The 26,468-nt window shown below is 39.7% G+C and overlaps 1 protein-coding gene and 1 long non-coding RNA gene across 4 annotated transcripts in view; one reads left to right on the plus strand and one right to left on the minus strand.

The window, feature by feature from the left end:
• The window catches only part of MEIS2 (Meis homeobox 2), a 170,564-nt gene that overhangs the window by 31,553 nt on the left and 112,543 nt on the right, over positions 1-26,468 (minus strand). The gene's annotated exons all lie outside the window — the stretch shown is intronic.
• On the plus strand, positions 1,777-26,468 carry LOC146594893 (uncharacterized). 3 transcript variants are annotated; one of them, XR_014896064.1, is made up of 4 exons: positions 1,777-1,906; positions 9,458-9,670; positions 9,884-9,951; positions 26,130-26,468. It is a non-coding gene; the product is annotated as an uncharacterized LOC146594893 (long non-coding RNA). The 3 variants fall into 3 exon arrangements; XR_014896062.1 differs by lacking the exon at positions 1,777-1,906 and adding an exon at positions 6,876-6,981; XR_014896063.1 differs by lacking the exons at positions 1,777-1,906; positions 26,130-26,468 and adding exons at positions 6,876-6,981; positions 10,886-11,057.

Here is a 26,468-nt window from a genome sequence, read left to right on the forward strand (position 1 = left end):
ATCTTTCACTTATTTTTGATGCTAGATGGTAGGAAAAGCTAATTCTATCTTTCCGTTGGTGAGGTTCTCACTTGGTGTAAATCAGTTTATTTCAGTTATGCTGGTTATTACTRTAATGGTGAGTTTTACTGTTTGATAACTTGTGGCAGTGTCTTGGAAAGTTCCTATCACAGCACTATACGTCTGGGGTACCTCAGTCTGAGCACTTGAGTAAGGGAACGGGGGCTATAAGGAAAGGCTGTTTGGGGGGCTTGCTGCTGCCAAGTGGAAAGAGGAGATATCTTAAGAATATATTTACATTAGTGCTTCCTATCCTCCAACAATATCAGTTACCTAACMGTTTAGGAGAACAGGTTACCAGATTTCTTTTTCATATGACATTTCTGCAACAAGGCGCACGCCTCGAATTCAGGCAGTCCGATGTGAGCAGGTTTTGAAACGCAAAATCCAAGTGCTGCGGTGGGCTTGGACTGCAGTTCATTTCAGGGAAGAGGTGGAAGCGCATTTGCCACCTTACTGTCAACCCTCCAGGGAAAGGAGGTTCGGTGTAATAAGCATAAGCACTGGCACCTCACGGCAACTTGTTGTAAGACCAGTAGCACTGATCAGCTAAAAATGTTTAAATTGTGCAGAGCCACTTACTTTGCTGTGTTTACACCAGGGATTAATTTGGCCAGTAAGTCTGGATCATATCTGGATTTTGAAAATTCACTAAAATTGTGTTGTTTCGGAACTGAGGTCTTAAGTTCGGACTGACCTTTCCTATCCTAGCTCAGAAATGTAAGTAACTCAAGCAGTTAAAACTGTAACTAGTATTTTAGCAGCCACAAGAGTCTGGTAAAGGTATGGTACAAAATTTCCTCCTCATACAAACTTTAAATCAGTCTAACTTTCTTGACAGTTAGCAAAATCATAGTTGCTCTGACTTCTTCRCCCTGATTTCTAAAATATAGACAGGGTTCATGGGTTTTGTTTTTTGTTTTTACCACTCTGACATCTTTTTGAAAGAAAAACCTAAATGATACATAGAATTGTGGTTCTTAAATAGCAGATAATACTGTATAAGCTTCTCTTCCTACATGTTYTGCTTAGGAGTCTGGGAGAAGGGGGGAAATGCAAGAATTCAATGAAACATAAGCAGCAAGTAAACCTTTCTATCCTCTTCAATTACACAAAAATAGGAAGGGAGCATCATTTTCAAAGGAACAAATGTTACACAAGACATGCCCTTTAAATCCTTTTTAAGGCTCTGTGACCTGTAAAACTATCTGCAATATCAGCAACAGAGAGCCTTCCACAGAACAAATGCTTATGTTTTATGTGTACTGTATTTGCTAATCATTAGTTCATAAGCAAGAGCAGATATACAGTGTGCTATAAATAATGGCGGGAATGTAAAAGTGAATTGATCTGTCTGGCTATCTAGTAATACTGCTGGCAGAGAACCAGTTTTGAACAGCTGCCAACTACCATAGACCCAGCCAGTGATTTGTCTAGGGGTCTTGCCCTGTCAGGCAGAAAACAGTCTTAAGCTGAGCTCCCAGAACTGTGAGCACCGCCTACTGCTCGACACCGAGCATTTCCTGCAGCGTCCCCTTTACCCTCTTGGTTAAATAGCAGAAAACACGCACGGGTTCTCCAGATATGAAAGCACGCATCTAAAAATACGAGCCGCTGGCTGGAGAGGTCAGCGTGCCTGTGAACGGGAGGGAAATACGTCCTTCGAACGGGCTGCGCGCACGCAGGGCGAGACGCGCGCGCCTGCCTGCACACCCACGCACGCACACACGCACGCACGCACAAATATGCTAAACGTACTCCTCCACCGCAGCCCTTAAAGCGTTTCACAAATGTACGGTAGTCACGGTGCCGGTATCCTCATGGGTGGGGTTGCAAACAGCCAAAGGTACGGAAGCGTTTATGGTGATCTAGGTATTTTTTTAAGAGGATAATTATGCTAAATAATGTGATTGTAATAGAAACAAATGGGGTGGGGCTTTATTACAGGAAAGAAAGGAGGTGGCTCAGAAGCAAGTCCTGACAGCAAAACTATTTCCCCATCTCTAGCGCAAATGGAGCAAAATGGTGGGCTAAATTTCCCCTCTTCCTTTAAGTAAGTCAGTTATGCTGATCCACTTACTGCATTGCTTGAACTAGTTTTCCCTGTGTATAAACATGGAAAGACAGCTCAGGCAGCAAACTCACCTCGGGATGCCTTGCAGGGATTCAGTAATGTGCCTGCTTGGCACTGTTTCTTGTATCCCTCAAGGCTGTCTCCCAATCTCTTTGTAAGATCAGCCCTGGCTCAAAAAAAAAAAAAAAAAAAAAGTCCCATCAAATGATGCAGTTCGGCTTCATGTAATCGAGCTTTGCTGGGTGATTCTGGTTCACTGTTTCGCACGGAGTTGGGTGCGCGCCTGCGTGCGTGTGTGCGYGCGCGCATGTGTGCTAGCGGGCTGATTATGTCTGCTCAGTATTTATATTCCTATACAAACCTACATGCTACCTTTGCTCACAGAGAGAGGGCAAGTTGCTAATTAAGTAGTGGTAAGTTGAATTTCTTCAAAGTGATCCAAGATTATAGATTAGAGACCTCAGGACTCTGAGGCTGCTGCTTGGGTTTTGAATTTGTCAGTGCTGTATTGCATTTTATAAATACCAACCAAATTCAAACAAAACTGATTTAGATTTCACCTCATCACTGAAAATATATTTTGTAGAGTACAGCCTGTGCAGTAATCCTCTGCTATACTTTAATTTGGTTTTAATTTTATAGGCCCTGTTTTAACTGCATATTTCCAGACCTTTATTTCTCTCACAGCTCTTAGCAAAATGGTAGCTCATAAACACAAGCTCTGCTGTATAGACTTTGCATTTCATCCCAAAGTATTTCCTTTTTTATAGCCATGGTCTTTCCATCTTAGTGCTCTGAGCTTGGGTCACAAATCTCACTGCTATTCCAGTGTGTGACATCTTCGCTCGTTTGCCGCTGCTCATTAACAAACAATACTGCTGTGAAATTGGTTTAATGACAAAGTAATAAAATTGCTATTCTGCTCACAGATTGCCTGAGGCACTTTGAGCTCCTACAAGGCTTACTGTGGGTGCCAAGATACATTAAGCTGCTTATTCGTAAAAACTGCATCATCCGTTTTTTTCRCAGGTTTTTTCCTTTCCCTATCTAGCCCCTGCTTCTTTTTATCTTCAAATAAAAAGATATATTTGCTTATGTTCTTCCATGCTGTCAAATTTTTACTTTCATGCATATTTCTGGAAAATGAAAGTGTATTTCATTTCATTTTTCTTTTTAAAAGGTCACTCTGTCCCTATTGCAAGGTTGTTCCTGGACTCCAAACCCTGAGCAATGTAACATTAAGGGGGACTTATTTTAATATACTGTATTATGTAATTGGGAGACTGGATAGYGTTAGTCCTATTTTAGGCATAGCTTGCTAAGAGAACTATTTATAGAATGAGTTTCCGTTTTTAAAAGAACGGATTTGTGCAGTACAACTATTTTCTGCTGTGATTTTAAGGCTAAAGCGTTTTTGTTGTTTGTTTGTTTTAAACATTAAAACAGTCATCTTGTACCTGGTTCCTTTTCATTCCCAAGTGTTACAAATAATAAAATATGGTAGGGTAACGACAACAAAAAAGCTGTAGCAAGCACGTGGTTTTCATAATGAACTGCATATTTGAGAAAAGTATTCTTTTTTCATTTGTGTGAGGCCCATAAGGACCCGGAGATTTACTGCTGGCAGACAATGGTGAAACAACCCAGTTGCTCTTTGACAGGTGGACAGGTCCTGGTAATTACAGCCAGACATCTTAACACTACCAAAGTGGTGTAAATAAACACACAGAGCACTGATCAATATTACTTTCTTACTTTTGCAGTTTTAAGCTAAACATTTATATTTTTCCTCTGCTTCGTTCAGTGAATGATTATCATCTCTAAACACATCGCTGTACCTACGCACATACATCCACACACACCTTCATAAGTTACTTTTTAGGGAAAACAATGGAGAAAACCGTATTTCTTAAAGCCCCTTGCAGCACTATAACAAGTAATTTGACCTGCTGAGTAGCTTAGGCAATGTGGTTTGGGTACCTGTGATGGTTAGCTAGCAGTGGAAAAACTGGTTCAGAAACAATAAGACCTGGTCTGCACATGAATCTCCCCCCTCCCCTTCCCCGCCTCAAACCTCAGACTGATCCTCCTTTCAAATACCTTGTGCTTCGGGGCTTCCCCAGGTCAGATTCATTGCAGCGTGTGTCTGACCTGAGGAAGCCTCAGAGCATGAGATTTGAATGTAGCAGGCTGATGCAAGCCCAGGAGAGACTCCCAGACTAGCTAGCACCCCTCAGTGGGATTATCCAAGATAGGAAGGCCTACCGGAGGTCAGGAAAGGATTTAAAAACACACAGAGGGAAGTGAGGGATAATGGGAGTCGCTGCGGCCGAGTTGGGCCRCTGACTCTGCTCAGAGGTGGTCATGAATTAGGTTGGAAGAGCTGAAAGGAAAAAGGAAATAAAAAGGAGGGAAGAGGAAACTGTGAGTCAGAGAAAAAGGATAAGACAATGTTTAAGAGAATTTAACTAGCTGCTGAGAGATGGATGGGACCTCCAGAAGTGTGTGAACGGAAAAGCTGAGAAAGGCTGAAAATCGATTGTGAGGTTGAGGAGGAGTTAAAAGTGAGGTTAAAAAAAAATACACAGAAAGTTCAAATCAGAGACAGATCCTTTTGGTGGCTTCTATAAATATTTTCAATTTTTCTGATTCCCTATGGCCCGTGTCAGTGTCCGCTAAAGACAGTTTAGAAAGCAAAAGCTGATTATGGCTTTGCCATCTTCAGGCAAGGTCTTTTTTTTTTTTTTTTTTTTTTTTTTTGCCTCAGCATCAGGTTTAAAGCTGCCTACTGCCTGTTCTAAACTCTGCTATCTGATCTTCACTACTAACAAGTCACCCACAAACTACTTATAGCTAGAACATGTGGGTGTGGATGTGGTGGTGTGAGCCTTGGATTTGCCGACTCTGCACTTGTGGGGGATTTCCCCACTCCAGAGGAAACTCGAGCTGCCAGTTCATACTTCTTTTGCGTTGCTGAAATATTGCAAAGATGCTCAGCATCTTTGTCACAGAAATCAATGGGAGCTAAGCCCTAAGCAGGAGCTAGGAGCGCACACATGGAGATCACAGAAATCAGAATGGTGAGGTTGGAAGGGACCTCTGGAGATCATCTAGTCCAACCCTCAGCATAGCCCATACAGGGATCGAACCCACAACCTTGGTATGGGCAGCACCATGCTCTAACCAACTGAGCTAAACCTGCCCCCAACCGGATCAGAGCTTTGGTATTCAAACCAGGAGACAACCTGCAACATATCCACCAGAAATATTAATACAAGAGTAATTAAGCTTTTGCTTAACTCTTCTGCTCAACAGATTTGTGCTGATCTACTGTTCAAAGAGAAAATATTCAACCACCTACTTTTCCAAAGCTGTATTACAGATCCTAGGAGTTCCTACCAGGCTGCAAAGACACTGTTTAGGAGCGTCTAAGTTGCTTTCTTTCACTGTCTGTAAAACACACACTCGTAGTTGCCTGTTTTTCTCTTCTGAATATTCTTTTTGATCAAATTTAGGCCCAAAGTCTGTGCTGTAGAGAGCATATGTATATCTCTTCTTGGACACCCGTGTAGAGCACAAGCACAATCTGAGAAAAGACTTTGGCCCATATGAAGGGATTGTCAGGTTTTAAAGATGTGGTAATTACAAGCACACAGGAAGCCATGAAAGTCTGGGAGAAAAATTCAAATGAGCCAGCAAAGACACAAGTTTGGCTTTGAACTAGGAACGCACTCACTTTGATCCTGATCCTTTTGGGCTGCAACCACAAGTACTGACAACAAGCCACATGTGTATACCGAAGGAGCTGATGAAGCTGRCTGAGAGGGGTGTCCGCTGCGCCCTGTCTACCCTGCGTGCTTACATCTGCTGTGTATTCTGCTATTTGATTTTTTTGTTGTTGTTTTATTTTCAGCTGGTGGCTCAAGCACTGTGAGCATTGAGGACTGCAAAATGGAAAGGGTAATGGATAAGCGAAATGTAGTGAACAGAGTGTCACTGAAATTCCGAAAGGAAAATTACTGAGCCTGGAAACTATTCTAAAGCAAGTATCTCAATCCTCCTTATCTCTGTCTTTCCCCAAATGGAAAACAAAATGCCTCTGGCTCTCGGTAGGTTTTCCTCAGGTTCAGTATATCTGTGCTTTTCCAGACTGACTCAACCCACCTAATTTTGCTGTTTCAGGACAATAGTTAGAAATTTTCCAGAGACTTGCTTTGAAAAGTTTCCTAGTTATTTGTAAAGTGATAAATGAAGAAATTTATTTATTTATGAATCATTAGTGTGGTACTCCCATAGCTGACAATCTGGGGTAGATTTTCTTGTGCAAAGGAGCTGGAAAGCATCTATTAGAGTAGACTGGCTAGAAAAATTGTCTGATGCTATAAGAATTTCCCCAGTGTAATGGCTGTAACTTTGGTAGGATGGAGATGGCATGATGTGTGCTTGTAACAGCTACGTGCAATGGCAAGGGAAAATACTGATGCAGAGAAAGAGGACTGGCTGGGAGTTTATCAGGCCACTATAACCAGAAACAGTCTGGTGCGACAGAGGCACAGCAAGACTTGTCCTGGTTTAGCTTCGCAAGGGTTCAGAACCCCTGAAGCGTCTGATGCCTACAGCTATACCCTGTATGTGTGTACTCAAGCCTAGGAAAAACAGCTAATTAGAAATCAGATGAGGCATAAAAAAAGCTTAACTTTTGAAAAGTGCTTTTTATGAATTGTTTTTGAACACRGGACTATTCTTCATGAAGTCCCATTCAGTAAACCATACTGGAAGAGGAGACCAGATTCAGCCCTTAAACATGTCTGGTGTAACCCGCGCCGGGCCAGGAATAGTCCCACAAGGTACTGTCCCTGGGAGACCCCCTTCGGAGGCACCAGTCTCTCCCAGCTTCCCCACTGCACGAAGGGAGCAGCAATATGCTGCTAGCCCACAGTTGCAGCAAATTATTCCAATATCCTCAGTCCTCACCCAAATCCCTTTATACTGGCCAGTATTTTGAGATGATAGGGGAAGAATCTCCTCAAGAGATAACACACTGAAAATAAATGTTAGCTTATGTAAAAGGTACAACTTTATGTATGCTATGCTCGCTGCATTTATTTAAGGATACAAGTTCCTTCAAGCAAAATGTCAATATTTTATTTCCCTCAAACTCTGAATTGTGTTATTTTAGTTGAGGATTAAATCAGTTCTCCGGTTTTATTTGCTAATTGCAATAAACCTTCTCAAACGAATGTAATTTGAAAGTTGTTTTAAATGCAGATGACACTAGATTTCAGTCTACAAAGTAAACCAGATAAATGCTTGCTAGTGGTTACTAGATTTACTTTTCCAAACTCGCCAAGTATTATGTTTTATGAGGAACTGCGTCATTCAGTTATACTTGCGCCATGGCAATGATAACTAGCATGGTGCCACGGAAACCGGAAAAATGCATTTAGGGTTGGGCCTATGCATCACAGAACAGAATCAATCTTCCTAATTAACTGCAAATTAGCAATCCCAAAATGAGTGGGATCAACCTGTCTTCACTGGCCAAGAATCATGTTAAGTATATAGCTTCCTCTAAGTGCCTCTAAATTACATTTACGCCTGTATAAAGTAACATTCTTTTAATATAATGCTGCATTAGTGTCACTGTTCTCAAAATTACTGCACTGTTTTAAATTTCAACAGATAGGTAGACAGACAGAAAGATAAACAAATTAATAGACAGTTATGGAGGTAGTCTGATATTTTGTTATTCAGGGCTCAGAGTAGCTCATAAATCACAGTGAAGCCACAAACAAGGTACTAATTAGCATAAGTCTCTGGAAAGAAAAGTTTCTGTTGAATGGTGAAATTCTTTAAGGCCACTGAGCAGTAGCTATTAATAAAGATAAAAATAGTAAATGCAGAATACAAGATAAAATGCAAAAATAGGACACAGTAGATATTTGATTAATTCCATCCCTAATGATCAAAATTGCCAGATAATGTTAGGCTAAAACTAACATTACTGATATACTGTTTTTACTCTTTAGGGTGTATGATCAAAAAGATCTTGGGTATTGTGAGAGTACAAAGGACTGACCTTGGGTGAATTAGCTTAATTAGTTAATGCTTGTAAAGCACTAGATGGGTGTTAAGTATTAATTAATTATTAATTATTATTGGGTAAAGATGGGATTTGGAATCCCATCGCTCATACATGTGCCCCATCCTTCATACAAAGGCTTCGTTGGGGCCCCACTGATCCCTGCTTGCCAGCGTCATCTCAGAAGTCTCAGCAGTGGTGTGACAGCCCCGTTTGCAAGGMGGGGGGAACGCGGAGACTTTCTCCAGCCTGACCCGGTGACTGAGCGAGAAGTTGGACTTAAGAGACTTTATTTTCAAGTTTCTTGGTGTTTTGCTTTGTGACTTGATGAGAGAATTTGCATTTCTAAGCTGAGGTAAATTCTTAAGTTCCTCGGTGAACCAAAGCTTAAATTTCTGAATGCCTAAGTTTATCTGCATGTAACATAAGGTTAAAAATGCTTATCCTAAAGTCTTGCTGGGGAACTATTTTTTTTCCTTCTGTCATTACCTAATAAAGGCCATTATCTGTATCTTTTATTATCGTGATTTATACTGGTTAGTGCGTAGAGTGAATTGTTTACTTTTAAATTACAGAGGATCCCTGAAGAGCTTACAAAAAACACCTCAAAATTATTCTAAGGTCTCCTTCCCAGTCACCTTTGCCCAGAACCATTCTTGACAGAATATTATTAATGTTCATTTCTGGTTTTTTAGGGTTCTTCAAATATTAGTGATTGTAAATCCCCCTAATACATGGACTCTGAGGCTAATATTTTGCTTTAATTTTAATGTGGTACATAACTATTGGCAAATAACATTGAAAGGAATGCAACGTTTAAGCACATTTTACTTCACATTAGCATTGTCCAATTTCTCATGTTTTAAATTTTTCTGCCTGACTGCAGCCTGGAAGAAAATACATGCTGGAATAATTATTTGAACAATTTAGATTTAAACATACTGAATAGCAGAAGAGATCATGTCCGCCCATTTGTGTTTTTCCCCTTTTCTCCATGCTAGTCTCAAAGATGAGTAATTTCTCTCCTTAGAAGCATACCTAATAGACGAAACTCTAATGCTGAGAAGGGGGTGAGGGGAGGGAAGCGCTTTATTACTGCTGTTCAGATCAATACACAAAAATCTCAAGATGATAGAATAATTAAAACACACACAAAGTAATTCATCAGCAACCTTTCACTCCAAAGTGCGCTTGCCTTTCTTTGGAACCTGCTTCCTGATCCCTGATGTTTTAACTTGCAGGGATTTGAGACAGCTCCCAGCCAACACTTTCCCACTTCGCTTACAAGCCTGGTTGTCATTCACAAACAAGAAATTGTATTGGCCTGGTGATGCTTCTGGTTCATGCGTTTTCATCACTTCTCTGCTCTTTGTCTGATGTGAGATGCTACCAAGCAGTGAAATTTACCTAAGAGCTAGGGGAAAAGAGAAAAAATTCTCTACTCTATTTGACAGGTGAGAAGTTCAACATCAGCTAAGCCGCTGATAATTTTAGGCTGTTGCTTACTACATTTTGAGTGTTTAGAAGTGCTTATGTAAAAATGAAATAACCACTCCTGCTGTAATGAAAAGACTGAAGGGTGCTTGGAATATTCTGATGATTAAAAAATAATGCTAAAACTTATTTTGACTTATCTAGTGAAAGTGTTTTTGCTATTCTCATTTCAGTCTTGAATTGTAAGGAATAACATTCAAGATGGAGAGCATCACTTCTTGCATTCTTAGGTTCGACTCGGGTAAGAAAACTACCTTCCTTGCATTCCTGYTTTGTTTCCCAGACCCCACCAAATGTTTCTTTCCTAATGACAGAATTCCAGTTGCAATAGTTAAAATGAGCACAGTATTTCATAGAAAGCACTCAAATCCATCAGATTAGTAACAATTTTAAATATAATGTGAGTTGAACTTGGCAGTTGTTACAGGTAAGAACTATGGATGCCTGAAGGCTACGGAGCTAGGTCTTCCTCGAGTTTGATTCAGTATTAATGTAGCAGAAAAGCTGGGAATGATTTATGCACTAAATGGGCTCCAGCTCATACAAAAGACAAAACCCCTTCATTATTTATCATTTGCCCTGTAAATACTTTCAAGCCTATAAAGTCCTACTTTCCTTCTTGTTATTTTGTGTTAGGGTGACGGGCAGGGCATCAGCTAAGGATCAGTGTCCCTTGTGCTGGGCTAAATGTACTGATAAATATTGAGCCCTCACCCCAAAGGTTCCCAATCTGCATATCAGACAGAACTCATAGGGAGATGTGAGAAGGGTGGGAGTGCTTTAGGAGGATTAAGTAACAACAAAGCAAACAGTTTAGCAGAAAAGCAAGAGTCACTTGCCTAACCAAAGACAGATGGGAGTGATCTATAGGCACAGGTAAAGACAAGCTTCAGGGAGGCTTTTAAAAGAGGATAAGGGTCAGCTTTACGTTTTTGGCAGGGAAAATTCTCCCCACACGTGATGGGGGACAATAATACAACAGAATGAAGCTGTACTTTTTTTTCCCCCCACTTTGATTCTCTAGTTACTAAATAAATAAACTGGGTTGCAAACCTTCTGTTACCAAAGTCAAAGGGAGCAGCMTAACCTTTTATTTCATGAGAGCGATCTAGCCTTTCTCTGGTAGTCTTTAAAATATCAATTCTCTATTTTTTTCCTTTCTCCTGGACGAACAGAGATTCCTGATGGCAGCCACCCGAGGCTGAGTCCACTCCTGTCTCCTTCCACTACCCCTAGAAAGGTGCTTTAGAACTGGAGCAAATCTGTAATGCAGCTGTACTTTTTGGTGTTGAGCTAGTCAAATTGTGAGCAAAATTTTCACAACCCCAAAATCTTAAAAACACCTTACCCCCTTGAAAGTATCTAATTTCAAATAAAATGCAATTATTTAAATGAGACCTAGCTACATATATCTGGGATGCTCTGAGGCTAAGTGACCTAGGCACCTAAGCCTAGYTGATATTTCTTAGAAAGTGATATCCTAAGTTACTATACTCTTTTAAAAATACTTCTGATTTTTTCCTTCCTTTTCTTGTAAAAGGTTACATTACTTAAAAAATGAAGAGAGGAAAAGAGATTGAGTAGTGTATTTCAGAATTGCTACTAAAAGGAAACCAGCTAGTATCTGCCATTACTTGAATTACTTATCCTGAAAAATAACTTAGCTTGGTTTCAGATTTTCAAAATTAAACTTCCAAAATATTCACTCTTGGGATGAAAATAAGCATGAAAATTTCAGCTCAGAATCTAATTATTTCAGAGTTATTGGTCACTGAAAATAAGTGCTGTTTAAAATGAATGTGTCATTTCCACTATTGCTGTAATAAGAACAGCTAATGAATAAGAGAATTATAGCAAGAATGAATAAAAATTATGAAGCTTGATATGGAGAATGCAGTATGCATTCTTCAGTAAGCAAGCCTTAAATGAAATACTATTTTTATTAGAAGATAATACATTAAGTAATAAATTTGAAAGCAAGATTTTTTGCAGCGAAAAATAGCAACTTTGCCGATAGCATTATCTGAGCCTTGAAAGAACAGCCTATTGCAGAAACTGTACTGTATTTCTGATCTCTCTTAGTTTCCCCATGTAAAGAAGTGGTAATTGTAGTACTACCTAGCATCACAAAGTATGCCACTATTATTATTCCCATTTTGAGATGGAATAACTGAGGCAGAAAGAAGGAAAGGGACTTGCCTAAGCGTCTCAAGGATACAATGAGGAAAATGCCCCATGTCTCAGCAAACTATTCACTTGGCTACACTGCCTCTTCTGCTGGCGACTGCTTGGGACTCCTTGACCTTAGCACTTGAAATTCTAGGATTTCAGTAGGATAAACCCTTTTGATCCTAGGGTACAATTTACTATTACATTACTTGATATATGTTTGATTTTTTAAAAAATAAACAATTTGTAGAAGTTTGAACAAAAGAGCACAAAAGTTTATTATTGCAAAGAATAGGAACTGTAAGTCCACCGCAGATACGCGTTCTGTAGAGGACAGCATCTTTTCCTTTTATATGGAATCCATTAAGGCCTTTTGTTCTTAGGAATTTCTACAGGCAGACTATCATTTTCTCTAAATCTTTTTCTCTGTCATTGATTATGAATGTGAGCAGCCTGATTTGTGGATATAAGAAAAGTCATACAATGAAAAATCTCCGCTGGCATAGACACAGCATTCCCAACTGACTCACCTTCTTATAGTTAGCGAAAATAAACACTGAGCCAATTCACCAAGTTCTGTACTCAGAGAAGCTTCCTCTCATGTGAGTAAGAGCTGGCACAGGAAGTCCTCTGCGCTGGAAGAAGCCACCCTGGTGATGTGGGTGCTGCACAATCACTTCTCTGCCACATGGCAGACCACAGGCCACCACACATGGTCCCAATGGGTGCACCGGTCCTATAGCCCTTCAGTGAATCCCCCTCCACACCCCGTGCCCCCTGAGGAGCCTCTTACTGCAGAATATGTTGCTTTTCATTTTAAAGGCTGCATTGGCTGACTCCAAGTCCAACACTGAATTGAAGGTTATGGATGCAGCTCCCCTCTACCTTTGCTCTAGTCCAACCATTATAAACAACACCAGTTTCTATGCAGACACATCTACAGGGCATGTAGAGTTTGAAGTTTCAGTAGAAACTTTATAGAAGTTGAGAGCAAAAAACAAAAATTACAAATTCTAAAGAGAAAAAGGCTTGCTTCCTCACCTCCATGCTTGAATATTCACAGATGGCTAACTACATTTACATCTAACTTACCAAAAATAATTTTATTGTAGGCTGTGTTGAAGTGTAAGGTGTGTCAAAAGATATTTTGCTGGAAAAGAGATAGATAAAATATTTTGGACAAAAAATAGATCCAATCCAAATCTAACATAATAAGAAAAAAAAATCTCCAAAGAGCAGCTTGTTTTTATGGCATTACAAGTTCAGTATTATGACCTAAGAAATTAGGAAAAAGCAATTCCTAAAATTGCCCAACCAAAATCAACCAAAAAGGCAAGTATTATTCACTTGGAAATACTACCTCAAACATAACACATAGCCACCATAAGCTAATATATTAACTTCTCCTTAATTCAGTAAGTATTTGACTAATACCTTTGTAAAATTTTTCACACTGTAACACATAGTTGATATTGCTTTCCTGGGACTAATTGGAAATGCTAACCAGAAGGACATACAGATGTTTTAATGTCATGATAGATGTTTTATCTCATTCCTTCACAAACCTTATATAATGACTTGTTGTGATGGCCAGTCTCAAAAGTTGAACCTGGCAGACCCTCTTTAAAAAGGGTGGATTCATTAACTCTGTGATGCACCAAAAGGTAGAGCACAGGGACAATTTAGGGTAGAATAATTTAGAGTGTGAATATACATGATGTCAGCTATACCTTAGTAACTAGCTGTGCATGCTCACCAGGAAATRGAACCAGATTTATCCCATCTGCAARGGGGAAACTGTCTTGAATATGCTGCATTTATCATGAARTAAGAACATGCATGAAAGYAGTTATCACAGAGTGGCTGTCAAGATACAATGCATATTCTAATTTACTTCATAATAAGTTGTGTGTCCATAACCTGTTACRTGATTCTTCTAAGATGCATGAGATTGCACATAAGATGAGCCTGCTTTGCTGGCATTTTCACCTCTTGCAGTTGAAATACAAGTGCCTTCAGGAAGTGATGGATGAACTAAATGGAGGTGGAAGGATTTCTCCAGTTTTTACTAGCTTGATTCTTCAGCAGGGCCAAGATTCACCTCGTTGTCCTAAGAATGTGTTTTTCTGGTCTCGGTCATATTTCTATTCATGATATAGGTAGATGATCATAAGCAAATGAGTTACTCTATCCTAATAAGAAAGGACTGATCAACTAGGCCTCAGTAAGTGACAAGCTGCAACTGCTAGTCTGATCTCATTACATAGTAATATGTTTGCTTTAGGCTACTTCTTGGGGAATAAATGCAAGAGGTAAACTCAGGAATACAGTGTGATAAGGCACCAGACCTGAATGCCCAGTGAAGAATGTGCATGGAGCAGTGTGAGGTGCTTAAAATTATAGTTCCTGACAACAGGAGACTACAACCTCATGAAATCCTAATCTGAAACTTGGAAATTGGTTTGAATTGAACTTTTTAAAGATAGAAACCACACAGAGACAATGAATYGTTATGATTCTCTGATTCTGGGTAGACAGACCTGGGCCCAGGTTCATCCTGCATAATTTAAGGCACTGGACAGTCACTCCCACCTACCACAAAGTAAGCACTTTCACTGGGCAATTTAGCCTGTGATCTGAGGTGCCCTATAAAAGTGTAACTCCCTGTGCTGATTACAGAAGGGCAACTATGTTCCTAATTTAAGTGCCACTTGGCTGCTTAGTGCTACGTTGTATGAATATGGACTAGAACCAGGCGCAATGAACTGAAAGCTTTTATCATATTTTCAAGGTACTACATGGCAGGCTACATGYTGAGCTGAATGCACTGCAGCAGAATTCAAATGATACAGCGTCAAACTGGGATCTTCCTCTGGTCACCAGTAAACACACAGAAAATAGAAAGGCATGATCTCCTCCGTGCCAACAGTTTTCAGAGACAAGTGGCAAAGGCAAAAGAGGTAAGAAATAATCTCCATGTTGCAGTATTGGACCACTGTAGTAAACTATCCTTGGAGCTAAATGTAAAACCAGCATGAACAGTTGAGTCAGAAGATCGGGATCATTCCCATGAGCATTAGTCTGCTGCAATTCAGGAGAAGGACAACATGCCACAGATCAGTGAAGAGAAACATAAGCTGAGCCGGAAGCACTGCATAACAAAGAAGCCGTGCACCTATGGCCATAATACATGGATGATCAGGTCTGAGCCCAAGAATAAAACTGACACGAGGTAATAGCAAAGAAACAGTCACACAGTGCTCACACACAGTAGTTGAACAGAATCAAGTCAGTACTACAAAGACTAAATGTAACTGCAAAATATCATCCAGAACACACACCTTGCCTATGCCAGGGTGAAGGGGATTTGTGAAAGTCCGTCAGATACCTTCACACTGGAGCACGTGAAAAGGCAAATAAACAATACGGAGTTCCAGCATAACACCAATTAGCAGTATAAAGGCAGCAGCAAAGTAGAAGAAAAAAGAGTTTTTTCATACAGGGAGATAAGAAGTGACTTGATCAAAAGTCAGCATAGCCAAGGTACTTTGGTGTCTCGGAAGCTGCAAGGAGATGGTATAGATGTCGCATCTCTCCCTAAACTGAACTATATGCAAGTAATTTTTAGTCCTCAGCAGTTCAATGCACATTGTCACAAAAGTCACAACAGCTAGTAACTGTTGAAAAGAAAGCAAGCAGGTAGTAATTGCCTGGAACTCAGAGGGAAGATCACAGGCGGTTAAGAGGAAAGAGTTTGGAGGTGGCCCCAGGAAGTCATTCGGYGCACACACAGTGTGAAGCCTAGCTGTTGTTGCAGCGTCTCTGTACATGGTTCTTCTGACACGGAGCCAGATTAATTTGGGGAGCACGGAGTTCTTTTGTGTACCAGCACATGGCATACGAAACGGCTCCACTGTGTTTATTCATTCCCCGGCCAGGATATGGCTAAGCAATCTCCTTCCGCACCACGCGACTGCTGTGTCATAACTCAGCCATGAGGAGGTGCCTCCAGAGGCAGGAGCCATCGGCAGCCACTGCTGCCCGGAGTCAGAGCGCAGCAACCTCGGTGCCACGTCGGAGCATCAAAGGCTCCCAAAGAGAGTGCCCCAGCYGCTCCCAGAGCCAGGTCCTGAGCGGCAGCGCTGCTAAAGCGCCGAGGTGGCTTAGCTTCAGCTGCCAGAGCTGGGCTGTTTGGCTGGCTGCGTATAAAAACACCATTTTCGGGCTGTGAAAAAAAAAAAAGAAAAAGAAAAAGAAAGAAAAAAAAAAAAGAAAGAAAACAAAAAAGAAAAGGGAAAGAAAAAAGCAAGGCGATGCTTCCACTTCACATAGCAAACCTCAAACCTCTCAAACTAATCAGTCATAGGGGAGGCCAGGTGTCATTTTTGACATATTATTTAACATCTTGCCTGTTGTTTTATTCCTTTCTTTTTCTAGATAGATGCTGTTYTACTAATTAGGGAAAATGAAATTTCCGCTGCTTAGAATTGAGGGGTGGCCTCCTCTGCGAGCCAGTCTCACTGTTCTCCTTGAACAATTTAAAAATAGAATCCAGGATTTTTTTTTTTTTAATTGGTATCACTTTGTCTAGAGCACAAACACACATGGCTGTAATTTAGTGAACTCCAGTGTTCCTCTTGTGGCAAATTGATAGGATAATTTTATTATGAGTGGAACAATGACTACAGGGAATGAGAGAGAATCTCACAGAACTACACATAATTCGGTTGACTAAATGTAATACTTGCGTTATATCAGTAGGTAATGAAAACAGTGCTGAACACTGGCAAAGCCTAAACCACTTCAGATTCTAGCTCCTGTCAAAAGGCCACACCATAAATCATACCTGAATCTTATTTAATGTCAGGAGCCAGTAATCTGACAGAGTGCAATGGGGTGTTTGGATCAGAAGATGTATATGAAGTCATGTGCTCCACAGTCTTCGTAATCATAGATAGGGTCACATAATCCATCTATGGATTTTAATAAGTAACTTATTATGTTCCTTTTAGCGTTAATTATTTTACACATCACTTGTTCCTCATTTATTGACATTGTTTTAATATCTTTATCACATAAAATTACCGGTATAGCCAATCTCTATTAATACGCAGYATGTGAAGAGAGTCTATGTTCTTCCCTTTTCATGCCAAAATGTAAAACACGTAACAGGGTCACCATCGCTTTAGACCTTGATGATTTTTGTGATGCAACCAGTCTCTACTCGCCCTGTCGACAACAGCAAGGTCAATGAGCAGAGTTATTGATTATTTTTGATAAGCAATTCTTAACTGATTTTTTTTTTACTGAGTTCCTTTGTGCACCTAAAAAGGGGTCACATCCAAAGAGCTCTGGGGTTCATTCTGCTAACTTCTGCTAATCTGTAAGGGAATGTGCAAACACCCTGCAGGAACGGGGAGCTACATAGCTAACCATCATACGTACAGAGAACAATGCAAGCCTGTTATTTTGGTTAGCAGAAGGTATTTTTTCTGGTTCAATAAGCTAGTATTTTGCATGATGCTTTTCAGCTCCTTTAAAAATCATGCTGGTTACTTAAATTTTGAAGAACTTTTAATTAAGCCACACCTCCTTAAATATTATGTAGTAATATAAAGGTACAATCTGATAAATATAAACCATTTAAATTGAACTACAACCCCTTAAATTACCCTTTCTGTAATAAGTAGAATAATGTTTTGTGTTGTCCCCCTAACCAAGAATTAAGAAGTGCTTTGTGTTTCTTGGATTGAGGTGAGACTGAGCAGAGTTTACTGTTTTGAACCATGGCTGCATTCGTTTTTCTCATGAGCATTTGCACAAACGAATTTTCGCTTGCATGAATGTTTGTGGATAAATTCCTTCYGAGCCCATCCGCTTAGCAACAAAACAGGGTTTTTTGGGGTGGGGTGAGTGGGCAGAATCATTAGTAACAGCTTCCTGCTTTACCTTGACCATTTGTGCTGACAGACTTGCATCTCTGCTCCAATCAGTATGCTCCCGTAGCAGCAGAAGAGGCAGACTAGGCTGCAGTTTTTTCAGTAGTGCTCATGCTAGGATTTTCACATTGGATCAGGGATCCAGGGGATTGTAACCCCCTACCTTATTCCTTGCTCATTAACATGCTGATGAGGTACAAAGGCAAGTACAAATAGAGCACTGCTTAAGTAATGTGAAAGAGGTTCAAACTTCCTGTACTGTCATTTCTACCCACAGCCAGAGTGGCGGTTTAAGACGCCTCTAACTGCAGCCTTCCAAGCACAGAACGAGCAAATATCCCCACAACACAGTTATTGAGTGTTTATGAAAATAACGCTGATGGTCTGTCACAGATAAAATCAGAAGGCGCTGTCACCTCCGTGGTCACTTAAGCCTTGCAATTAGAGAGCCCCGCTCCAAAAGGGGCAGGAAGGGATATCAGTGCGATGCCTACAGTTCACCCTTCGCAGAGAGCTCCGCTAGAGTAAGAGCCGCTTYGCCCTGGTAGGGTTCTGCGATAATAACAACCTTGACACGAAGATGTCTCCTTCAGCTTTCTGACTTGCACAGACCTGGTTCCCTTTTTTGCTCTTACACACACTCATGAACTAGATTAGCTCAGAACTCAGATCAGGATCTGGACAATGTGCTTTGCTGTGTCAGTCCAGAAGCAAAACAGTGGAATCCACCTGGAAAAYGTATATGAAAAACAGCTTCGCTGTCCTTTAATGGCAATCACTGTCCTTTAATGGCAATGCTACATCTTGAAGAAATCCTCACCATTAGGTAAGAGCTGTGGTCCGGAAGACCTCCAAAGACATATTCTACACTCTCTATGACTTCAGTACCTACCTGTCCAAAGCTATGGGTGAAATACAGTTAAATAAAAACAAAATCAGAAAAGCCCTAGCTAGAATCTTTGCTGTTGCAATTGCGTATAACACAGTTACTTTTCTCCAAATATGACAGGATGAAAGTTTTAAAATCTTATCTTCACCCATATCACATTTTTCTACTATGCATTCTAATAGCGATATTTCAGGGAAAGACCTGATTTGAGAGGCCTGCATTTTTTTTTTTTTTTTTAAAAAGTAAAATTCTCTCTGTTTTTGCCAACTTGCTGCTTCTTAATTCAAGAAGTTGTTCACAGGCTGTCCATGAGAGACTGAAAACTTGATAACATCCTTCCTCTTGTTAGTAAAACTGTTGTACAGCTACTTTCTTGTAGACAACAATGAGAAATGGAATCACATGGCTTAGGTGACCAGTCATAAAATGGAAAAAGTGAATAATGGATGCATGCAGGGAACTGATTTTGCAAGCAGTCTCAGGCTCAGATGTATTTACATGAAACACTCACTGAATAATCAACAATTTCATGAAAAGGAAAAAAAGAAAACCAACCCTGATTGAATAAACTACTCATTAAGAAAAGATTATTTACAACCTCCTGGGCAAAAATGAAACAAAATTATGAAATAATTGACAGTGTATGGTCAGTCGGTTGGTGCATATTAAGAGMGGAGGGAGGAACTAGAGGAACTATGGGAGGGTTTGGTCCTTCACCTCTTCAGGGCAAAAAATYGCATCTATTTAAGCCAGGGCCCTAGGGGAATTTCAGAGTGGTGAAAAGCTGGGGAATGCCRTGGTGACTGATGTTCCTGTTAAACGCACACCTCCTTTTCCTGACTTGAAAAAGAATCTGGATCTTTTGGCAAGCACCTTCAATCTACACGCTTTCTAAACTATAGGTCATTTCCTCATATAAGGATTGCGCTGAAACCACCACACTGGTTCACTAAAGCRTTTATTTTTACCCGGGAACTGTAGCCACATTTGAATTCTGCTTTCTTGAGGTAAAAGGCTAGTGTTAACTCACAGCACCACCACTCCCTCACTAATTGCTGTTCAAGTTTTTTTGCTTATCAGTGTTTTTGAAGGAAGTTTGCAACTCAGGAGGTCAACTTTAAACAGACTGAAACATCAGCCTATAGTGACTAATAGGGAAGATAAGATATGTCTGGAAACACATGGAAAATATAATATCTCTCCCACGTTTACCTTGCAAGGTATAAAAAGAGATATAAAACCTGCTTGTGTTTCCAACCAAAYAGGAGAACAATGCAGATCTTGGACAAGGGCAGGGACACAGCAGCAAGTCTGAACTGAATGAGTAGTCAGCAACAATGCTTATGAGTCATATACAAAGAGCAGAATATGTTTTCTACTACAATCACAATAAAACAATGAAGCAGGAAATGGAACTTGAAGCAAGCATAGCAAAAATGTTCTTAACCAGAAATCCTAAAGCGGTGCTTTCGCTATTTTCTCTGTTGCTAGTTAGTTTTCAGTATTTTTCTGTAAAAGGGGAAATCTGAAGTTGTTCACATAGAAAAGAAGATGTATTTCTCTCTTCCCTGCTGATCTATGAGACCTCCTGCAATAGAACTCAAACTATGACTAGAAAAAACCCTCCTGTCATGCAAAACTCTCTTCTTCTGGCATTTTTTTTTTTTAATTTCCAAAACTCTCTAAACATAGAAAATAGAATTAAAATAAATCTCTCAAACTTGCATTACATTTTCATTTATGAACTGTGAACTAGCTAGATGAACAATAAGATCCCACTCCAGTATGAGGCATCAGGTAAGTACAACTAGACCTTTTTTTTTTCTGCAGAGCGGAAAACTGAATCAGAGAGGAATTAACTCTCAGAGCACTGGCTACATGTTCTATACCTCAAGGATAAGCCAGTGTAGACGGATTCTTGGAGAGCTAATAGAGTATACCGTACTGGGAAAAATAAAAAAGCTTAACCTTTAGTAAATTCTGCAATGAGTAACSTAGGGCCAGAGCGATATTCCTGAATCCCTTCAGTTTCAGCTACTCCCACGGGTCGTGGCCAGAAGGGGGACATATAGGAGGAGGCTGTTCTGGACGCAAAGGAACTTTTTTGGACTGAGAGGGCTAAGCAGGCCAGTGTCACAGGCTATCAGGAAGAAACGCGTGGAGGAGATGCCTCCAGAGAAAAAGAGGAGGGAGAGGAAGAAAACTCACCTTTACTGTGCGTTAGGAATTTAAACACTGGCGTAAAATCAAACAGCAAGGCCATGTCACAAGCAGAAACAAATGCCCTGACTTCCAGTCACTGCCTCGGCTGCTCCTTCCTGGGAAGTCTGCACAGAAAAACTGCCCGAGAATAGTGAAGGGCAACAGCAGTGATGAGGCACCATGACTCTATCCTGGAGTTTCTTACTCCGTTCTCTACCCTAGAGTTTGGCACCATCTCAGCTAACACGGATGAACCTCCAAATGCAAATAATAAAATATTAGCAACTTTCAGACAGTCTCTTTTCCTTCCCAAGTCTTTTGGGTGAGCAGAATACACTTGAAAAACCTCTTCTTAAGCAAGCCCAGTGAGGCTCATTGCTGTCACTAGGGAACAAGCCTCTGGTGAATCATTGCCTGCAGTGCTAGCCCAGGAGAAACGAGGTGCCTTTTAAAGGCATCTAAATGCAGAAACACAAATGAATGAGGGGAGGCAAGAAGATGTATCCAACACATGGAGTATGAATGGAAAATATACTATGATAACAATATGTTTCTTGATTACAAAATGATTTCTATAGGTTTGGTTTCACATAAAGGCTAAACCTGCCAAGTAGAAGAGAACTGAGCAAATGTGGTCTGTATTACAAATACTACTATGCTGAAGTGCAGAAAGAGGGACCTGTGCCCAGTGCATGATTTGTAGACGGTGGGATTTATTATCCTCCCTTCTGATGGGTGGGAGAGGGATAATGAAAATCCCAAGCATCAAGAGGAATGGAAAGCTCTATTGTATATCTCAGCATGATGATTAAATAATCAGTGATTTCTGAAGTGGAGATCTAGTATATGTAGTGGAGGGGGTGACCACATTTCTCTCCAGTGTTAAAGCTATCTGCATGTTTTTGTGCAAGTTTATTTGAATTACGCAAACTTGTTGGATTGCCTTATTGTTCTTCATTAAGAGCCATCAGGAATACGAGTCAGATAGAAATATGTATCCTATGATAATATAGTGGACATCCTTATTTCAGACTTCCTTCACATATTTCTCCTGCACACAAGAGGCACGAAGAAGCTAATGCAGTTGAGCTTACCGGGTTTCTAATAAACGTCTACTCGGAGCTGGCATTCCCTTCCTTTTCCTCCCCTCTTTGTTTACTGCTAAAAGGCCCTGGCTGTTGAGTTGTTTGCACAGTGTTGGAGCAAACCTAAATTTCTGGAAACAGCATTACTTTGAACACGGGTTACTCTTTCCAGAAATGCTCATTTGACACAGCAGGGGACAGAGGCACAATAGCTACGGTACAGTCGAAAATTGTAATTTTAGCGTCAGAAYGGGCATTTCACCAATCTGTCCCAACACTTCTAAACAGAGGAAGCTGGCAATACTGCCTCTCTTTCCAAACACAAGTGGTGCAGCTGCACACTCAGCACTGATACATCCAGCTTCCTCCCACACCCCTAATTCCAGACACAGAGAGGCTTTTTTTTTTTTTTTTTTTTTTTTTTTTTTTTTTTTTTTTTTTTTGCACCAGTGTTAATCAGGAAAACTGTGCTAAAGCCAGTGAGGTTTCACCAGCAAAAACAAAACTGCAAGTAAGTGGAAAATCAAGTCTTTTTGAAATTCATTCAACTTACTGTACAATCTTTCTGGTTCTACCTGAAGAACATGATTTTTAAAAGGGCCTCAACCTGGCCTCCTTTCCTAGAGGTGCAGTTTTGCATCTGCAATCAGTTAAACTCACAATTAATTACAGTCACAGACCTTGCCAATTATACATCCAAATGTCTGATTTGTGGAGCAGTTGGGTAGTTAGGTAACCATGAATAAGACTTGCATTTGAAATGGAACTTTGAGCCTAGATACAAATTTAGTATTGAAAATTGAATGGTGTTTCCATTTTTTTCCTATAATTTATGCTTCTGTTTTTTTTTTTTAATTTTTATTCTTATAGAACTGATGATGTGACTGTGATGATAGGGAGGAAAATGATGAGCTAAATCAGACTTAGCTAGAGACTGCTGTTGCACACTTGGAATGAATTTGGCTTTACTTGTTAATATCTGTATCTATAATGTTTTCACCATGGCTCATCCAAAACCTTATGGTCGGGAGACAGAGCAGCAGTAAAGGAAGTTTTCCCTTAAGGCTAGCTGAACTGGAAGGCCATGCCTCTACTACACAATTTCATTAGCCACTGATTTGCTAAGAAAAGGATTGTAAGGTACTACTACATGAAGTCATTAGAAAGTTGAAGCAATGAACTGCAGTGTAAATAATTTAACCTTTCTGTAGAGATAGCTGGGAGAGTTGAGCTCATGGTTAGCTGGTGGATCCAGCAGATCTGTTACTGGCAGTGGACACTGCACCAGTAAAATCCATCTTCTGAATCAAAATGTTTCCTCTTTAGACATGGTGACACTATGTAGAAATAGCTTATTCATATGGCAGCTATTCGTATTACATTTATGAGCAAAAGAAATTGCTGACTAGAGAAAGGCTATTTGGTTCAGCAAGCCTTTTCCCTTTCAGTATACTTCATCCTCACCTCCCTGGTTTATCACTATATCCTTCAATCCTTTCTCTCTTGAGATAAAAGCGTCCAGCTGTCTCTTAAACTCATTTAGATTACTTGCTTCACTGGCCAATTATTCCATATGTTTACTACTGTTTCAGGCAGAATTATTTTACTCAATTCCCAGTTTACTCTTGATTTCCTAGTCTTGCAATGTGTTTCCAAGGCTTTGGACTCCTGATTTTAACCTAGTATGTGTTCATCTTCTATATTGTTACAAATTGAACGGAAAATTTTAATAGCTTTAAAAGCCACGATTTGACAAAAGCCATTTGACAATAGTCAACTTTTCTACAAACAACAGAGGTAGATAAGTCTAAAGCCAAGGCATTAGCTCCCTCTTATTCAAATAGCCTCTTTTTTTCCCTGTCATTTAGTTCCTCCAGCCACTCACCCCACACCTATCTTCTTGTTGATTCCCTGAAGAAGCCTCATGGGAACTACTAGGTTCAGCTCCGAGGGATCCAGCATTATTTTGTCTTTCCCCGGTGAGAATAAACTCATGCTTTTTAGATTTTGCTAATCAACATTTTCTTGAAGGGACAATATCAAAGTTGGAATACAAGAAAAAGCACAACCTTTCTTGACAATGACTCCCAGATCAGTTCTCACCTCATTACAGAACTGTTTGCAATACCTCTATGGAATGCATCTGATATTTGCAGTAATGTTGCAACAACAATTGAGATTTCTCATGCAGGTTACAGAAACTCTAACTTTCCCAGCAAGAGACGGTTCCTTGGGCTTGATGAAAGTGGAGAGGACACATCCCCCCTCCTAGTAAGAAGGGAAGAGAGATTTTCCTTASGAGCTTATCTTTCATCAAACGTGACACCTATGTAAAACTATAAGTGGAATTTTGTTACCAATCAGTGCAAACTAAACCGCGTGGTTCAGTTCATGAACCTTTCATAAGCTAAACCCTGCAGCGTTTACATAGCATTACCAGACACATAATTAAAAAAAAAAATTGCTGCAACTTAAAGTCTAAAAAAGTAGCGTCTCATTAAGAATGTGCCCAAGGGCTGGAGTCTGGRGTTTGGGTTTGGCTCTGGCACTTTTCCCCCAAAATCAACAGGCCTCCACCCTGTTTCAAGATTTAATTCTGGGTCCTGGTGACTGATCTAAGTACTCTTGGGGCTTCCTCATAAAACACATGCAGTTGATTCTTTTCTTATTCTCATAACAAATATGAAGAGTAATGGTGGTTGGGAAATCTCCATAATAAATGAATGATTTTTAGCCTTTTCAATTTGTGGATTCTTCATTGTCCATAGCACATTTAAAACTACAGACASTAGGCTTTCTTATTTTTTTTAGTTATCTTCTGTGGATTTCCTTGACACAAGGACTTCTTCAAGGCCTGTTGACCAAAATATTTCTATATAAAAATGAAATTTTCAAGGAATTCTAGAGAAWATTTAGTGAACATATTATGAAAAATCATTTTTATGTTTTTCAGTCAGGAGCTAGCCAGAAAAAAACATCTGCTGCTTAACATAAGTAGAACCTTCATAGTTATTAGTTCCTTTTTGGAAAGATCACTAATATTTCATGAAATAAGTGATGAGTAAATCTCTAAAAAAGGGTTTGCAACCTTTCTGATTTTCAAAGTCCTAAAACGTTTCCAACGAAGATGTGTAGTGAATTTAAGCAACTGAAAGTAGGCTAGGATTTTAGTCCATTTTTATGGACTGCTCAGGAGTAATCCACAGATTCCCAGATGGCAGACTACAGGTTGAAAACCACTGATCTACAGATATCATTTGGATAATCCTCCTAAGATTTTAATATTCAGTTAAACTTGAACACTTTCCAAACGACAGTGTAAGACCAAGAAAGTCACAAGAACCTTTTTATTTGAGATTCAACATATATCTAGACAGCTGAATAATGATAAAGCCCATAAATAAGTGAAAATGAAAARTAATTTAAAAGCTGAAACTGTGTAGTGTCTAACTGGTTCTGAAGATACTGACATTACAGAAATACAAAGGAGAGAAGTAAAAATATATTTCTCCTTCTTTGGTTTCAAATAAGGTTAATTTAGAAATTAAATTAAAGTTTCTAATGCATACTGCTAATATTTTCTCCTATTTCATTTTCTATAGGACCACAGCAATAATCAAAGGGTTGCACTTAATCATTCAAGCAAGACCTCCATAAATTAATATTTCCTCTCTATACAACAGTAATTTCTTTCAAGACATTTATTTACCAAAATCAAAAATACACTCACTATATCTCTTAAAACCAGTGAACCAGCTAGTAATAATGTTTTTTTTAATTAAACTATTTTCCTAAAGTTGAGGTTTTAGCTTCCTAGAGACCTAAAGTRTAGGGGTTTTCTACCTCCTATCAAACTGTCTATCTTCTATCCCCCTTCCCACCAGAAAATAAATTAAAGAATTTATTGTCATTAAAACCAGTTATTCCTGCTTAAATGTTACCTGGACCTGGAAATAGCAAAGTTTGAGTTTCACAGTCACGTTAGATGTCTGAGCAGAATTCTACTATGAAGGAGCTACAGAGCAAGAAGTTACTTAGCAGAAGTAAAGTGTGCATTAAGAGTAAGCACACTACAGTGTACTGGCAATCTGGAAAAATGCCTAAACCTTTCACAAGTATTTTTTCTCCTTTACAGCTTTTACCTTCTCTCTCTCTCACCACAATCTAACAGAGTGCTCAAGCAGGCTGCCAACTTCAAGCACATTAAGTACTCCCTCYGCGATACATGCATACCGTATTTTCAAATACAGCATCACACATACACAYGCCTGAACCTGGACCTAAATCTGGAAATGTGATTCCTCTTCGAGGAGCTCTCCAATCCTGCCTTCAGCCGGAATTCAGAAAAGTACTCTTATTTAGGAAGGATGCTTAATCATATACTCAGCTTAAAGAAYGTGCTTGAGCTTCATTCAAATCAATGAGAAAGACGACGTGTACAAGCGCCTAACTATGAGAATATTAAATCATATGT

This window comes from Rhea americana, unplaced genomic scaffold, assembly GCF_003343005.1.
Source record: "Rhea americana isolate MKP2758 unplaced genomic scaffold, rheAme1 scaffold_245, whole genome shotgun sequence".
In the NCBI taxonomy this organism is placed as follows: Eukaryota; Metazoa; Chordata; class Aves; order Rheiformes; family Rheidae; genus Rhea; species Rhea americana.